This window comes from Agelaius tricolor, unplaced genomic scaffold (genome assembly GCF_023055355.1).
Source record: "Agelaius tricolor isolate 1412-34295 unplaced genomic scaffold, bAgeTri1.0.p SCAF_4, whole genome shotgun sequence".
Taxonomy (NCBI): Eukaryota; Metazoa; Chordata; class Aves; order Passeriformes; family Icteridae; genus Agelaius; species Agelaius tricolor.
Window position 1 is genome coordinate 18,598,219 of NW_027269264.1, and position 13,186 is coordinate 18,611,404.

Genomic DNA, 13,186 nt, shown 5'->3' on the forward strand with positions numbered 1-13,186 from the left:
CTGCCCTCGAGGATGGATGAATGGCATGGGAGGTGGAAGAAAATGGGCCAGCTTTTGAAGGACTGTTCTGCTCCAGTGGTTCAGAAGTCCACCCCCTGAAAAATTACAGGACCCTGATTAGGTGGCAGAATATCTGGAGGATAAATGCTGTGACAGCTCCAGAGAGGCATGAAGTTTTGCAACATGCTGGGCTGTGGCTGCTACTTACCAGGCATTGCTTGTTACTATACAGCACTCAGGGGGAGGAGAGGAAAGCAGAGCAGCAGGCAGCAAGGCAACAGGCAGCAGTTGCCCCTATACAAAAATAAGATTCAAGAACAAATCCATTAGTTTAATGAGGAATTGAAGAGGAAGCAGGGCTGTCAGAACAGGAGGAAGTGACAGAGCAAGACGTAATCATCCGGTCTCTATTCTTGGGTGAGCTCAGAGACATATAAATAAATTTCAGCTGCCAGTTGAATGGCCCCATGTGACCCACCCACTCTGATGCTGGGATATCATGGCCCATGGTATGGAACTAGATGGTAGTGAAGCCAAGAAACTGGGATCCCTGTTCTGGGATGTAGGTGTTGACAAGGGGATTAAGAAGAGGACAGAAACTCTCAGACTTTGGAGGTCTTCTGTCAAGCATGAGAGAAAGATATTCTCTGAAGGGTGATGTAATAATGCACCCAAGCCGTTGGAGCACAATGGAGAAAATTCTGAGAGAATGAGCTGTGCTGGAAGTAATCTATAAGGATTCAAATAACAAGTTGTAGACCTTTGTGTAGATCCATGTGAGTACCAGTGTACACAATCCATGTGGCAGAAGTTTGTACAGTGTGCCACTGTTGTAGACCATCCCATCAGCATTGATACCAATGAAAGGAGAACAAACAATGCAGGTGACTACCTGACTCTGTGAATGTGAAGATCATTTTTTCTCCTCCCTGCCAAAATGTAACTTGTCTGTGGAAACTGTCCAAGACTGCAGACAGACTCAAAAGACTCAAACAAATTAGAAAGAAGATGTCCCATGCCCTGCCAGAATGGACCAGAGTCTCTTCTACTGGGAGCAAGCATCCCATACTTGTGAGAGAGAGGATCCATGCCATGAGGTAACATGGGGTTTTACCCACATGACCACAGAGAGGACATGATGAAGTGGGATGGAAAGCCCACTTCTGCACTAACAGCAGGGGTACATAAGCTGAAAAGAAAAACAGGTAGCACAGGAAGTTCTTCAGGGATAAATGCCACTCCAGTTTCCAATGGGCAAATCCTCCCTCAGACGGAATAGGAGGGCTGGTGTTACTTGAGGGCCTCTTGAAGGGACCTCACTTTATATTTACAAGAAGTGAGCAATGAGAGCCATGACCAGGACTAGAGGGGACCTGACTCCAACCAGCTAGTGGAAAGGGACAGTCAGATCTGTTGGACTGTCAGACACGCAAGGGTATAAAGCTTTAGTTGACACCAGAGCACAGTGTACCCTCATGCCATCGAGATGTGTAGGGGTAGCATCCATCTCTTGTTTCTGGGGTGACAAGGGAATCCCAATACCTGACTGCACTGGAAGCTGGAGTGAGCCTGGCTGGGAATGAGTGGCAAAACACCCCACTGTGACTAGCCCAGAACCTGCATGGATCCTTGGCATAGATTACCTCAGGAGATGGTTTTTCAAGGAGCCGAAAGGACATTGTTAGGCTTTTGGGATAGCTGCTATGGAGACAGAGGAAAATAGACAGCTGAATACCTTGCCTGGTCTCTCAGAGGACCCTTCTGCTGTGGGGCTGCTGAGGGTCAAAGAACAACAGGTACTGATCACTACCACATCACTGCACTGTCAGCAAAACTGCACAGCTGGGACTCTGTGGTCCCCAGCCATGAGGTGATTTGGGAGATGGAGACCCAGGGAGTGGCCAGCCAGCCTTGCTCACCCTTTAACAGCCCTATATGGCCAGTGTGTCAGTCCAGTGGAGAATGGAAATGGACAGTGGACTGTCAGGGCCTGAATGTAGTCTGCTTTCACCTGGAGGGGCATGGAATACACCTGGAGCTGACTGCCCCAGAACTGGAAACACAGCCCTGCTATTTGCCATGGATTGACCCAGACTGCACTGAAAAAGGGTGAAGCTCCAGAGCAATTGCAGGACAGTGATAACATCATGGTGTGTGGCAACACAGCAGAGGAAGTTTTGAGGAAGAGGTGAAGACAATTCAAATAATCCTGAAGGCTGGTTTTGCCATAAAAGAAAGTATGGTGAAGGGGCCTCCCCAGTAAATTCAGTTTTTAGGAATAAACTGATGTCATGGTTTAGGAATAGTACTCCCCAATTTAGTGTTCCTACTGAGACTCTCCAAACCACAGTTCTGCTCACTTGCTTCTTTCTGCCGTCCCTCCCCCCCTTGCAGCAGGCTGGAGAGGAGAATTTCAGGCACAAAAAGTAAAGATCACAGTTGAGATAAGAGCAATTTATGAGAAACAGCAATGAGATAAGGAAATGAATAATAACAGCAATAACACTAACAACAGAGTGTACAAAAAATAAATGTTACTGCTCACCAAGGAAACCCCTGAAAACAGACAACACTCAACTGTCCCTTCTGCCATACTACCCCCACCACTCCCTCTGGCACAGAACCAGTGTCACCCAAACCACTCCAACCAGCATGAAACCAGAGCTACCCCACCTCTCAGTCCACCACACTTGCTCGATGGGGAAGAAGCCCTTCTCCCCTTCCCCTGCACCCTGTCAGGTTATTCTCTGCCACCTCAGGTCATCCTCAATGACATGAGGTGGTACAGAATAACCTGACTGTCCTGGTCTTCTACTGGCTACTGCATAAATTAACCCTGGAGTGAACCTGGATGAATGGTAAGATGGACGTCGTGGGATTCCAGTGGATGTGGTCAAAATAGCAGCTATGTCCCCCACAACGGGCAAAAAAGAAATTCAGGCTTTCATGGGTGTTGTGGGGTTTTGGAGGATGCATATTCCAGATCACAGTCAGATTGTAAACCCTCTCTCTCATGTGACTTGGAAGAATGATTTTAAATGAGGTCCTGAGCAGCAACAAGATTTTGAACAAATTAAATGGGGGATTGTTCATACAGTAGCCCTTGTTCATACAGAGCCAGTCAGAACAGGACAGGATACAAAAAATGCACCCTACACTGCAGTTGGAGAGAATTGTCCATTCTGGAGACTGGCAAAAAGTATCCAGGGAGACTGAAGGATGACTCATGAGGTTCTGGAGTTGTGAATACAAAAGATCTGAGGCCTGTTACACCCCAAATGAAAAAGGGCAGCTTATGAAGTGATTCAAACTGCTTCAGAAGTGATTGGCACTGAAGCATAGCTCCTCCTGGCAGTCTGAGTGCCGGTGCTGGGATGGATATTCAAAGTGCCTTCTGCACATCATGACACTGATGTGATGTGAAGTAAGTGGGTTGTGCTGTTCACACAGTGAGCTCAAACAGGAAACCCCAATATTCCAGGGATCTTAGAAGTCATCACTAACTGGCCTGAAGTCAAAAATTTGGGACCATCATCATCAGAGGATGAGGGGAAGATGATATGTGCTGAGGAGACCACACAATATAATCAGCTACCTGAAAATGAAAAGCAATACATGCTCTGAAATGATGGTTCTTGCCATCTGCAGGGGTGCATCAAAAATGGATGCCCTATGTGATGAGTCACAAAAGCTGTTGAGGAACAAGGTGGATCAAGTCAGAGCTGAAAGCCTGACTTTAGATATTGCTGAAAGAGAAATGGCCAGTACTCTGTCTCTACACTGACTTATGAATGGTGTCAGATGCTCTGTGGAGGTGGCCGGAAGGATGGAAAAAGATGGAAAAGGATGGAAAAATTGGGAGCGCAGAGACAAACCCACCTGAGCTGCTGAACTGTGGCAAGATATCACTGCCTGGATAGAGAAGTTGGCTGTAGAAGTTCATCATGAGATGTACATGAGATGCAAAACTCATGTGCCCAAAGTTGGGCTGCTGAAGAACATCACAACAATGGACAGGTGGATTGAGCTGCCAAGATTAAAATGTCTCAGGAGGAGCTGGACTGGCACCATAAGGGTGAATTATTTCTGACTTGGTGGGCCCATGATGCCTCATCAGGGAAGAGATGCAGCACCCAGATGGGCTGGTGATCAAGGGGTGGACTTACCCACAGACGCTATCCCCCAGGTTTTCCATAACTGTGAAAGGTGCTGGGATCAAGCAGGCCAAGTAAAGCCTCTGTGGTATGCTAGACAGTGGTCACAGAATGACTAAATATTCAGAGTTAGAAAGGACCTGTAAGGATCACTAGGTCCAACTCTTAAATGAATGATCCACATAGGGATCAAATCCTCCATCCTTGGCATATTAGCACCACCAACTGACTCAGATCAAAATGCAAATAAGAGAAGGTTTGATTGCATCATGCTCCTGCACATCTACCAAGGCAAGAGCTGCATGCTCTCAGTGGTGGAGACAACCACAGGATAGCTGGAGGCATACCCTGTGTTTCATGGAACAGCATCTTGGGCCTTGAGAAGCAAATTTGACAAATATGGTATACGAAAGTAATCAATGAAAATTTGCTTTCAGCCCAGAGGATTGACCCCTGCTACCAGTATTTCTGCTTGTACCTTTCCTTCAAGAAAAAGCTGCAAATGCTGACTGTTCTAAGTATGCCTACAAAGTGATACAGGGTGTGGAAAATAGGGCGTGCTGGATAAGGCTAAATAATTTGTTTTATTTAAGAATTCTTGAAGTAATTTTATCACCATGGGCATAAACTTTCACTTGAAATAGTGCAACTGATAGTGAAGAAAGGAGATTATTTCCTTCATATGGAGACAATACAGCAAGATCCAAAGGTTTACAGCTGAAGGTAGACTTTAAATCTTGTATTGAAAATTATAGATCTGAAAGAAAGATATTATTCCCTAGCAGTAAAGATATTTAAATATAAAAATGGAATTTACAACTGTAAAATACTATTACACATTGTGTGTGTAGATATTAATTATTGGGACAGTTTTTACAGTCTGTAAGGACTCAGTTTGGTATATTGACCCTTTTAATCCTGAAATGAATAAGTGCATACACTTTTATCCTCTTTTCCTACAGTGCGATAAGAAGGATTTTATTTGTACTGCCCTCAGCATTCTTGGGCTCTTGAATTTCATTGCTTGTCAGAAACTTTCAAGCAGAGCAGAACTAGCCCATACCTTTGGAAGTAAGTGATCGTGAGGAGCCTGTTGTTAGTGTCATGGATTAAATGAGGGGGGTTTTTAGAATTTTTTTTTTTAGGCATTGAATTTCATTGATGCTTCCCATTAAACCTTACTTCTTTTTTTTTTTTGTTTGTTTTTTAGAGGAGAACTGTTCTTTTTATTTTTAAGAATAGGAAGTTTGTTGCTTGGGTGAAGTGTAATCTAAATAAAATTTGAGGTAGTTAAATCACAGTCAAAGCTTTCATCAAACCAAACAAACTTTCCCCCTTTCGTGTGCATCTGCTGGTTTAGGAAAAAGCAAAAAGATTTCTGTGTACTTCTGGTAACAAGGCATGTAAAATATCCTCTCTTGTGGTAAAGAGGCTTTTATTGATCTCGAGAAACATGTTGTCTGATTATGTTATTCTGGATGAAAAGAATTTATTTCTAATAAAATATTCCAAATTTAAAAAACACTAGGACAGAGCACTAAGATGGTGAAAATTTAATCAACCAGCAAGAAAGTTAAAGACATACCTCATGAAAATGAACATTTCATGGTGCTACAAAATTAGTTTTCATATATTGCACAATGATGTGGGAAAAATGAATGCTGATGGTAAAGTTTATGTGCTTTAGATCTATATGAAATATTTTAATTATAAACTGTTAGTATTTTTTAGTTCCCTTACAATGTATGTATTTGTTTTCATTCTCTCTAAAAACCTTGTCTTTTCTACCACGCGTGCTTGAGAAACTTCCAACTGACATTATCAAGTGCATTAGTCTTTCATAGCTTTTCCCAGAAAAAACTCTATAAGACTTACTGAATAATTTGATCTAATCTTATTTACCCATAAGATCATACTTACTAACATTTAATTTATTACTGTCTTTTTATACTAAATGCCTTTTTTCACCCTGTAGTCCAAGTTGCTAAGATCCCCACCAAAACTCAATGAAAATGCATGATATTTCAGAAATAGAAATATTAATTAAATATTATTTTGAGTTTACACAACCAAATAACCACAAAACCCTGATTCTGTGATGTTTTGGAAAATGTTTATGCTAATTTTGCCATTCTGACTCTTTTTGAGAAGAAATAGGCCTTAAGTCAAAAGACAAAACTTGCCCATCTTGTAGAAGCCCTTCTACTTGATTTACTGTAGGATACATCCTGAAGAAGTTAATCTAAAAGTGTTATTGAAGCATATTTGCTTAATTAATAAATTTTGTCTTATTCTTTCAAAGTGAATAAGAAGATCCTAACTGGAAGTCGTGCATTTCTCCCATCACCTCTCAGGTCTAATTTTTCCTAGTCTAATGTTTTTTTGGATCATATGCTTTTTCACTACTGAATTCACAAATAAAAAATGTAAATGGAATATATGGAAAAATACAGTCTTTATATAATCATCTTGGGACTTACTGTAAGAACTTTTCAAATGGTAGTAGGAATTTAGAGTTAAGTTTTAGTGACAGTACTCGCCTTGCATTGAATCATTGTCTGAAAGTTTCTGGAAAAGACCAAGAGAATCAGGAGTGAGTTAATTCAGTTGTCTTTAGTGTCAGTTAGTAGTAGTAGAGCTTCTGACTTGTGGCTGGTTTCTTAGTACTAAGAACAAGGAAGTCCTTTATTTCACTTGCTCACGGATTTTCAGAACTCTGTGATTTTCTTGCTCCCTTTCCCTAATATATGTAACAAAAGTATCATGCGAGCAGATAAAAGCAAAATAAAAATAAACAAATAAAAACCTAAGGAAAACATCATTTCCAGCTATATAACAACCATGCCAGCAATTGAAGATCTATTACAAGGTGTGAATCTTTGCAAGTGTCTGTAGGGAAACATTTTTTGTGTCCCTTCCATTCCTGTATAATTAAATTCTGATCTATATTACCTGCAGTGTTTATCTTATTCCTTCTGGTTTGTCATTTTATGTTCGCTGTGTTTAGTCACAAAAAGTCTTTCATGTCCCCGGAGAGCAACAAGGTTGTCTTTGAACACAGAGGAAATTTGGTTTTTTGTACTCACTAGCTGTTCTTGATTTCTTGTTGGCATGAAATAGCTGCAGTTGTGAAAAGGGATGGCTCCTTGAAAGGAAGAAAATATAGCATTTCATGTATTTTGTTAAAAGTCACATGCCTGATGTGAATACAAAAGGAAGAATTGACTGCTAAGTCTCAGAATCCTGTGCTGAATTTCTGTTAGCTGCTATCTGGAAAAGATGATCAGAAAACTGGAAGAATTTTTTTCAAGTTCAAGAAAATCATCAGTCCTGCCATGTGGGTTATGTCCTTGATAGTCAGCTCCCTGCCTTCTCTTTCAACTGTCTTCAAGAAATAAGTGCAATCTATTAATGAAAACTGGTGTTTAAATAATAAATAAATTAAGAAAACCCGCCTGAGCTACTCACAAGTAAAATTTCAAAATTTCAAAGATTAACCTCTTTCAAATAAGCAAACAGCAGAAACCTTAGTGAAGTAAGCCATTATGAACTCATTTGGCTACTATATGCATTTGAAATGTAATTATGTGGAAATGCCTAATATGTTCCATAAACTGAGCTGAAGAATGGAAAACACTGGTGGCTATCAAAAGGCATGAATGAAACAGTGCAATTTTCCTAGCGGGTTCTTTTTAAGCTTCTAGCTACAAATAGCCAGCAGTAGACCTGAGATAAAGAAGTTCTTAGGCTCTCTGAAAAAGGATAATTTATCCCTGTCTGGGAAGCAAATGCAAGCATAAGCATATAGAACCAGCAGCAGCAGTAATGACAGGCTGGGTTCATCTTAAGTGACATTGCATGTTGTGTTGCTAGGCAGCCTGAAACTTGAAGGTCTAATGGTCTGTAAATCTGTTGACTTCTCCTCATTTCTCTTATTGATGAAGATTTCACTAAGATTGGGACCAGCATAATGGTCAATACCTCTCAGGAAAACAAGGAGAGGGGAAATCTCTTTTCACCTATGTCATAGGAATCTCATTAAATTCAATGAATCTTTTGGAACTAATTACAAGCCCGCACACTGACCAAAGACTAAATTACCACAAGTAACATACTTAAAAATTCTATTAGGTAAAATGACATAGATGCTCACTCCTGGGGAAACTAAAGTCTCTTTTGTTGGAAAGAGTAGACAGGCTAGAGAATATGTGGTCTTCATAGTGTTGGGAGAAGAAACTTCGAAGTGCACACAACGGAACCAAAGAGTTAATAAATACCTGTTGGAGGGCAGGTTTTAGCAAGCACTAGTCTTGTTACTACAGTATGACATGTGCTTTATTGTTATGAGTCTTGTTCCTTTTCATGAGGTTTTTCATCATAGACATCAATTTATTAAGAGCTGATAGCAAAATTGATCCTTCTTAGGGCTTACCTGCATGGGAAAGATGAACGCTATTACACTTTTGAGAGACTCCCAGAGCTGTTGCCTCTTCTATTCTGTTCTACTATGATTGCATTTCTAGTTGTTTTTAGCTGTTCTGTTTGTCTGATGATTAGGTATTTAGTTTTCCTACTTGAGAAAAAATTGCAAAACTTTCTTTGGTTTGTTTTTTTTACTGTTGTTTTGTTTTCATGTGGTTTACTGGAACATTTTTTTTTCCTTCATAAAACTGAAGAACTTGATAGGTCTCTTGGGAAGTCAAACATCATAATTTTTTTTCCTTCTATGCTACTTCTGTCCTGCTTTATGAGAAGTTTAATAGTTAATTAAGGAGTTGGTAGTTCTTGTTGGTTGAGGGAGCTTGGAGTAAATTGAATTTTAAGAAAAAAAAGGTGCATGAAACAATATAATAGCTGAAAATAATTTCATTAAAAAGTAAAATTAGTGAAATTGCAATATATTAATTTGTGTGTGCGCTTGGGTTGGGGTGTTTGAGTTAAGATATGTCATGAGTAAAGTCAATGTGATGATGTAATGCATTTTTGATAGTTATGAACAGAATATAATTTTTCACATCAACTTGTGGTAGCTAGACACTGTATGTTGACATTTGCTTATTTAGAGTAAATTTGCATTCAAATTGAAAAGCATTAAAATCTGTTAGTCATTATTGTGGACCAAGCTGATAATTCAGACAAAGAAATTATTCCATTCAAAGTAAAATCAGTGCCATATATTTTTTAAGTTTTCACAGAAAATAAAAGGTTTATGCCTGTAAATGAATTTAGGTTTTTTTAATTACATGGAAATTAAAATATACACATACATTCTGAATGACTAAATCTCAGATTGTCCCTGTATTCTGCTATTTTTATTACAGTTTTTATTTCAGCAAGCAGCTCCTTTGGCAGAAGAAACAAAATTTATTTGTTCAACCATAATGTTATAAACATAGTGATGATAACTGTAAATATTGTTATTGTAACTGTTATTATTATAGGATGATATCCTATTTGGACTCATTTGTTGTAGTTCATATGGCATGATCTATGTAATGTATAGTAACTGTGTATTAAAAATTTCTTGGCTTACTCTGAGTGTGTATAATGGGATATTGTTTGGAGCTGGAAGAGAAATGATAGGCATATTTTATTCATGCATCACTTCAGAGTTTTATTCCTTTAAAATGCCTCAGTTGCTTTATAAATTTGACTAAACTCACACTGGAATTATGGTATATGGAAAGGCATGCCTTATATAGCTTGAAAACTTTTCTTGAATAACAGATAACATGAATTTTGTTAATATTTTTTTTCTTTCACAAAACCTTATTTGTTACCAGATTTTTGTGCATCTTAAAGAAACCCAGGGCTTCTTTATGTTTTTGGTATTCTTGTGTACTGTTTAGAAAATATATATTTATCACAAAAAATACAATAAGTGCTATATTATAGACAACTTTTAACTAAAATGCCTTGTTTTAAATCTTTGTTAGAATGGTCTTTTAAGTGTTCCTTTAGCCTAGAAGAAGCTGAGTGAAATATCACCAGAAAGCCCTACCTTGCCTTCAGCAGTGAGATGTGTTCTGTTGAGCAGTGGAAGGCTGTCCAAGAGAAATGAACAGTCACTGTCAGCATGTGAGAAAGCACTGAATTCATACAGTGTTTCCATTATGTAGAATATCTTCCAGTGTAAATGAAAGCATACAGAATTTTCACCCTGTAGAGACTGTTCTTTCATTTGTTTTTATTTACATTGAGAAGCAAGTTCATACTGGCCATCTGCTTCTTGACAATTTTTACAAAGTGTTTTGATTTCACTCTGGAATTAGTACTGAATTTTGAGTTAAATTGCACAATGGAAGTTGCCACAAGAATATGTTTTAAGCTACATGTGCTAAGCAATAAAGCAGAAGTTTATATGAAGTCATTTTTGTGAAATAAAGCGTTGTGGCTGTTGTAAAATAAATGTATAATTATTCAGTGTATATCTATTTGTGACAAATTGCTCATTTCTCATATTGTGCAAAAGGCAAAAAGCCATATCATGGACTGTTGGATTTTGGATAATACCTCTTTTTAATATTCAAAATTTTATGTGCCTTTCTATTATAAATCAAGTTTGACATAAACTATTATATGATAAATGCTAAGTGCTCATAGAATTCTTCTGGGAATATCTCAAAGCAATATGTGTGTTCCACAAATACACATGTATTAGACCATCTGGGTAGAATAATTCAGTACCATTGATTCCTTTCCAACATGTACATTAAAAAGAAAAAAGGTGAAAAATGTATTTGGCAGAAGCTAACATTACAAAGGCAGATGTATCATCCATCCAGCAGAAATGTAGCTTTTTTTGGTTTATTTTGAATTGAAATTTGTGAAGAGTTATACCCAGGGGTGATTTAAAAGTAGTATGCCTGCTGTTGTTTATCTACTATTGCTTCTATGTATTAATGGCATGCTCTCATTCCTGATGATTCATTTCATAACACATGCCACCTCTCACCAGAAGATCAATATTTAAATTATGAAGCATTTGAGAGAGATGAGACATTCTGCTGCAATAGCTCTGCAATTCTGAGCTTAGGGGAGGACATGGACCTATGGAGCAGGTCCAGATGAGGGCTGAAAAAATGTTCAGAGGGATGGAGCAGAAGCTGTCCTTGAAGGAGAGGCTGAGAGAGTTGGGATTGTTCAGTCTGGAGAAGAGAAGCTGCCATGGAGACCTTGTTGTGGCCCTTTCAGTACTTAATAAGAAAGTCTGTAGCAACAGAACAAAGGGAAATGGTTTTGAACCAAAAGAAGGTAGATTTAGATGAGTTACAAGGAAGAAATTTTTATGATGGGGGTGGTAAAACACTAGAGCTGTTTACCCAGAGGGGCTGTAGATGCTGCACACTCAGGAACATTAGATCAGGTTGGATGGGGCTCTGGGCAGTCTGGTCTAGTGCAGGTGTCCCAGCCTATAGCAGGGTGTTGGACTCTATGACCTTTAAAGGGCCTTTCCAACTCAAGGTGTTCTGTGATTCTGTGGGTCCTTGATTGTATATCAAGCAGATAGATTTGAGTAAAAATGACTTTTATTTTCTCCTCTTAATATTCATCTTGGTATCTAGACTTACAGTGTAGGCTTTGGCTGTAGAAAAGGGATCAGTGACACTTGAAGTGTTCCCTTGAATCAGCAGTGTAAGTAGCTCTCTGTGTGAAGCACAGCATCATGACATTCTTCTCTTTCTAATGCAATTTATGACTAATAAGTTCTTTCTGTTTTCTGTGCTGTAAAGAAATTTCACTAATGAGATCCTTTTCTAAGACGTGCCAGTGCAATGCATTTACTCATAAGATCTTCAGTTTTTTATTCTTTTTTGTGCTTACCAGTTGGACAATTCGTCCCAAGTAGAATTCTTTCAACATTGTAAATCTAATCTGTGGATAATGAAGTGAAAAAATGAGTTTGTAGTTAGACACTAAAGAGTAGTATAATTTTTTTTCCTTTTTCATTGTGTAAACCTAGAACAGGAAATAAAGTTCTGAAAGTAAGAATAATTTTATTTCTTTTTTTTTATGAGAGAAGTACTCTGATCTTGATAGAATATGGCATGTGTGACTTTATCAAGAGCAATGATTAAAACCTATTGTTTGTTGTGAATGGATATTATTCATAGAATTTAGGAGAGAATTTCTAACTCTAACAGTCAAGGCCACTACTAGGCCTTTCCTTTAGAAAGAGTTTTCCTCAAAGAACTAAATTAAACAACTTCAAAACCAGAATTTTTGAATGTGATCAAAAATCCCCTTGAGACATTCACATTAAAGTCTGCAGTTAATTAGAAATATCTATAATTACTTAGCAGAAACACTTAGTTATTAACTAAGGTAAGGAAAAGATTTTGTATTCATTAATATTTATGGGTTTTGACTGTGAATCCTAGTAGACAAATAGAAGGGTTGGAAGAAGAATTCACCTATGACTTGTCAGTTACTAGTTGCACCAAAGAATGTGATTATACTGAAAAGAAACACTTCATAAAGACTAAAATTTGACATAATTTCCTCTTTTTAGTAAAGAACTGATGCCAGCCCCAGTAGAGTTAGGGAAGGACTTGCTGTACTTTAGTTTCTTAACAGTTAATTTTCTTTCAGCTGAACTAGATCAGATATTGATTCTCAATTGATACATTTCAAATTTAAATGGAGAATGAACACATCTACTCTGTAGTAATTCAGCTGGAGAGGCATTTAAAGCTAGAGTATTGATTACCATTTGCTTGTTTCTTCACAATTGATTGTGAACTGCAGTTAAGTCTTCTTTTTCTGAAATGCTCAGTTTTTATTCTGTATGATGTTAGGACTTGTATACTAATAATTGTGAGATGATTATTTTTTTGTGTCTGTGTCAAATGCATATACCATTTGAAAAGCAAAAATTTTTCCATTTTGTCATGTTTACTATGCTTAAAAGGGATGAGATTACTTTTTTATTTAATTTCATTCAGTTTGCTTGGCTTTATGATTTTTTTATTTTTTAGAAACAGCTGTATTAAATGTGATTGCACATTAAAAGTGATTGCAAAGACCTGTGC

At 38.2% G+C, this 13,186-nt stretch overlaps 1 protein-coding gene across 2 annotated transcripts in view; it reads left to right on the forward strand.

Annotated features, from left to right (window-relative positions):
• CNTNAP4 (contactin associated protein family member 4) overlaps positions 1–13,186 on the forward strand; it is a 202,945-nt gene that overhangs the window by 32,209 nt on the left and 157,550 nt on the right. The gene's annotated exons all lie outside the window — the stretch shown is intronic.